The sequence below is a fragment of the Pteropus alecto genome, unplaced genomic scaffold (assembly GCF_000325575.1).
Source record: "Pteropus alecto unplaced genomic scaffold, ASM32557v1 scaffold94, whole genome shotgun sequence".
NCBI classification, from domain to species: Eukaryota; Metazoa; Chordata; class Mammalia; order Chiroptera; family Pteropodidae; genus Pteropus; species Pteropus alecto.
This window is the reverse complement of record NW_006437736.1, coordinates 13,898,509-13,903,950: the sequence shown is the minus strand read 5'-3', so window position 1 is coordinate 13,903,950 and position 5,442 is coordinate 13,898,509.

Sequence of the window (5,442 nt, the reverse complement as noted above, 5' to 3'; positions counted from 1 at the left end):
CCTCACTTATTCCATATCAAGGGAAATGGGAACTAAAGAATGACATATAAATTGAATTCCCTGAACACTCAAGGTCCCTCTCAGTGCCTTTACTCTGTCTCTCTTTCACTGTCCCTCTCACTCTCTGCCTCTGAGAGGAGGAGACCACACTTTGTCTGTGGAGTGTTATCTAATAAACTTTCCTTTTGACTCCAACTTTGGCGTATGTGTTGAAGTCTTTCTACACTTTCCGCCTAAAGACCCCCTTCTCTCAGAACAAGGCGTGGTCTCCTCGTCACTGGGGAAAATTTGTCCTGTCCTGCATCAGTTTGAAAAACCAGTGAAATTGGATCCCTATGTCATACACCAGAATAATTTTAAATGAATTGGAAATCTAAATGTAAAAATAAAACCAGGCAAGTACAAGGAGAAAACATAGGCGAATTTTTATAAAATCCAAATCTAAGAACTTGACTAATTACAACTTAAAATCCAGATACTACTTAACATAAAATACTGTAAGTGTGACAAAAGGTGAATGAGAAATGACAGAAAAATATTTGCAAAATAAAACCATAGATAAAGAACTAATAGAAACAGCTGTTAAGAATAAAGATAAAAGATCAATGATACTCTCATAACAAGGACAGTTAATCCCTAGGTAGTGGCTCTTTTGCACCATTTCCCACTAAAATGAACTAGAGGTTCTTGGAGAAATGGCTGATCCCAGGTCTGAGACAGCAGAGGTCAAGGTGTTATGGAAAAATCCCAAAAGCTCCAAAAATCAGACCAGCGAAAATCTAAGCAGTAACCCAGAGAGAAAGAGAACTCAGTTTTATTACACCGGCAGTCCCAGAAGGGCTAGTGCTCTGAAAATCTGGGCCCAGAGTTTAGGGGCAATTTCACTTTTTTACCGGCTTCATTACAGTTGGCATGGCCTGATGTATAGACCCCTGAAATTGCTATGGGCTACGGGCAGTTACAGAGCATGGGATTTTCTAAAAAGCACTAAAGCAATACATCTTTTCTAACTAGCACCAAAGCAATACATCTTAAAGGGAGAGGATATCTGTCTAAAAACTCAAAACAATATATCTTAAGGGGAGGGTGAGTTCTCAGTTGACCCTGAGATCTTTGGCCTATGCTGCAAGCATGTTTACAGAAGCAGAAAAAAAAAACTGATTATAAATGTTGGCCAATTAAGTGGGAAATCCCTCTTCAAAAGTGAGCATGGTCTATCTTTTTTTGTGCCAGAAAGCAAGACAATGTTCAAAGATTGATGGAGATTTGTTAAAAGGACAAAGAAGCCAACTTGAAAGGAGTAAAACTGACCAAATGTGGGGAATTTTAAGCATAAAGAAGTCAATAATAAATTATAAAACATTAAGTAAAAACAGAATCAGTGAGTCCAAAATATTACTCAAAGAGTAAGGGAGGTTGGAGAGAGGGCAGGGGAGCTCTTGTTTAGGGAAAAATGCCAGCTAATAAATATGCAAGAAATGACAGAATTGGGAAATCATGGTTTTGCATCAATCTTCAATTTTTAAAACTTTCCAGGGAGAAATCCCCAATGGATTTTGAAACCCTTGGAAGAAAGTTGGAGAATTAGCTGCTTGATTATATTGGGAACGGTATTAATGTAGGGAGAAGGCAAGAAAATGAAAATGTTAATCAAGCTACATTCAGAGACTGCAATATGCTAATCAACCCTGCAGCCAGGCCTGGAGGACACCTTCAGAACAAAGGAAGATTTCTGCTGGGATTGTTAGCAACCCATTCCCCACACCCCGTAGAAGGGGAAACACTCAACAGAATCTTTAAGTAGCTGCCCTACACTAATAAAATCATTAATCTTTTATGGCTAAAACCATGGGGAACCTATGGTTTAAAGGTTGGGAACTTCCAGCTGGCCTTCCATGCTATATACTCTTTTCCTCACCCCTTCCTCACTATAAGTCCACATCAAAAGAAATAGGAACTAAAGAATGATATAGAAACTGAATTCCCTGAACATTCAGGGTCCCTTTCACTCTCTACCTCTGAGAGGGACCACACTCTGTCTATGGAGTGTTACTCCTTTTCTAATAAACTCCTTTTCACTCAACTTTGGTGCATGTTGAATTCTTTCTACACTCTCTGCCAAAGGACCCTCTTTTTCTCTGAGTGCAGGGCTTGGTCTCTCCTCCACTCAGGGAAATTTGCCCTGTCCTACATTAGTATCACAGGCCGAGGGAATAACAAGCAGTTATGTCGAGTAACAGTAAGTGGGATGTGAATGACACCCAAGAGGCTGTAGAGGAGGAATAGAGTGAGAAAGGGGAGAGAAGGAAAGGAGAAAATTAACTGGCTCAATTATATGGAGACTTAGAGGTCATTATGACTAGCTTTTTGTCAGACTAAAATAGGAGTGGGAGGTTATAGGGTTTTTAGCAAGAGTAATATAAGCTGACTTGTTTCAAAAACAATGTCAATTTCAGAATAGTCTAGAGGGGGTTAGAAAAAAAGAAGAGAGACCAGTCAGGATGTTATTGCTGTCATATGCACAGGGAATATAAATAGTAGTACTGTGTAAATATGAGTATAAACTGTGTGATGGTTAATTTTATGTGTCAACTCAACTGATTCATGGAGTACCCAGATATTGGCTAAACATTATTTCAAGTATGTCTGTGAGCGTGTTCAGAGATGGTATTAACTTTTGAACTGGTGGACTCAGTACAACAGATTGCCCTCTCTAGTGTAGGGGACATCCCACCTATTGAGGACCCGAGTAGAATAAAAGGCACAGGAAGAGAAATTTTGGCTTATTCTACCAGATTGAGTAAACTGAGACATTGGTCTTTTCCTGCCCTGGGACTCATACCAATGTCTCCCCTGGTTCTCAGGCATTGGGATTTAGACACCAACAGGTTTCCTGGGTCTTCAGCTTACAGATGGAAGATCATGAGACTTCTCACCTTGCATAATTGCATGAATCTATTCCTTATAATAAATCTTGGAGTTCTCGGGAGAACTCTGACTAATACACAGAGGGACAATTAATGGCAAAGAACAAATTTTCTTTATATGATTTCTGACAGTGCACATGTTGAGAATAAAAAGCAGGGTATAAAGTTTGGAAAATTATACATTTAAAACATTTAAAGAATGACCAGAAATTAAATCTTCAGGTGTGAACAGAGTTTAATAAGTAAATAAATTTGCTTTTTGGGGGATAAAATTTCCAACTGTTATTCAATTTTATACCAATGACAAACTTAAATCTATCTCAATACTCATGCTATTTCACATATTATACTACTACATTTATCTCAGGAGAGAATAAAGTTTTATAGGAATTAAGAGACATGTATAAAATGATATTTCATCAGGAAATAAGATGAGAGAAAAATCAAATATCTCAAGCAATCGGAACATGCAGAGTGAAATTTTAGTGAGACACCATTGACATTACTGCCAATTACTTTGTGATCATTGGTTTTTTTTTAATGTTTTCTTTTCTTTTTTTCTTCTTGGAAGTAAGAATGTACTTTATTTTTAGTTTTTGCATTTCATCACATAGTAGAATAAAATTTCAACCATAGTGATAATCTTAAATTTTTAACACATCCAACAGCTTTCTTGCAAATAGGCGAAATGGGCTTTGATGCCTTGATGGGTACAGATTGTGTAAAAGGAAAAACGCAGAGGGTAGGCTTCAGCAAAGATAAATAGTTAAGAATCATTATACTGTAGCTAGAGCCCTTATTTAGAATTCTAATCCAATACCAAACATACCTGCTTTTCTCCTGAAACACTAAGACCTGAATGCTTCAATCTTTGTTCCAACAAACTTCAAGCAACAATTTAATATTTTATGTGGAGCGATTTTCTAACTCACTGTGTTAGTGTTTTTGTTTGTTTGTTTTACCATTTTATTTCTCAACCACAATTTACAAAAACATTTAAGAAATCCAAAATTATTTATGAAAAATTATCTCAGTGGTAAACATTACCAAACACAACATGCTGCAGTCTCTCCTAGATACACAAATTTTATTTGTGATGAGAGCATATAATAGGCCATTAGAGAAGAAAAAAATAACTAAATTGATTAAAACAATTGTATAGTGTAATGATTTCATCATTCTCAGTTCACTGACTCACATCTGTGACTATATTGAATCTGTTACTAATTAAATAGAAGCATCATAGGAGATAAAACATCTGGATCCAAATTATGGCTGAGGTACTCATCACAAACATTATCTATTCCTCACACTTTGTTTTCACTTGACAAGGTTTCATGAAGGGGTATTTTTCTTCCTTAAACATTTCTGAAACAAGATTATTGCCATAAATATCTGTTATCCATTTCCTTCTATAATTGTGGTATAAAAATATGCATAAATATTTGCAAATTAGTTCTGTTAAATTTTTTCTCTGATAATTTAGAAAATTAATATTTTTTCATATCTACTTCTGGGGACAACATTGAGCTTTTTTCATATTTGTAATTCCTTTAGTTCTTCTTATAATTTTTTAGGGGATTCTTCTCAGGTCATTTCTTTGGCACTCTGGTGAAACAAATACAGTAAGTCCTTAATGTTGTTAATAGGTTCTGCAACTTTAAGCAGAATGACATATAACTAAACCAATTTTACTATAGGCTAATTGATGTAAACAAGTTAAGTTCCTACGGAATCTCTCAATATTATAACAAAAATGGCGTTGAACTAAATGATGTTATTTGAGAACCTGCTGTTTTTTACAGAATTCTCAAGAGTTTTTTAAAATTGTCTTTACTCAGCAATAACAACTTAGAATGTGTTTCTTTTTTTTCTTTTTATTAAGACAACAAGAAGACCAGCTTCATTTTTTTTTTTTTTTGGCTTTATTGAAATATAATAGACAATTAGTTGCTCGTATTTACATTGTATAACTCAATGAGGTTTTTTTTCAATTATAGTGGCATACAATAATATATTAGTTTCAGTTGTACAGCATAGTGATTACAGATCTATATAACTCACAAAGTGACCACCCTGCTATATCCAGTACCACCCTTCTCCCTTACATATTTATTACAACATTATTAACCATCTTTCCCATGTTACACTCTACATCTCCATGTCTATTCTGCAACTATCCATTTGTATCTCTTAATCCCTTTGCCTTTTTCTTGTCCCCCCACCAATCCCTCTATAATCTAGTATCCCTCTACATATTCTCTGTATCTATGAGTTTATTTCCGCTTTTGTTGTTGTTGTTGTTGATTTTGTTCTTTAGATCCACATGTAAGTGAAATTATGTGATATTTGTCTCTCTCTGACCCAGTTCATTCAGCACAATACCCTTTAGGTCCATCAAGGCAATATCTTTTTCCACCCCTTCCTTTTAGTCTGTGTGTGTCTTTTAATCCGAAATGAGTCTCTTGTAGGTAGCATATGTAGGAGTCTTGTTTTCTAGCCACTCTGTATTTTG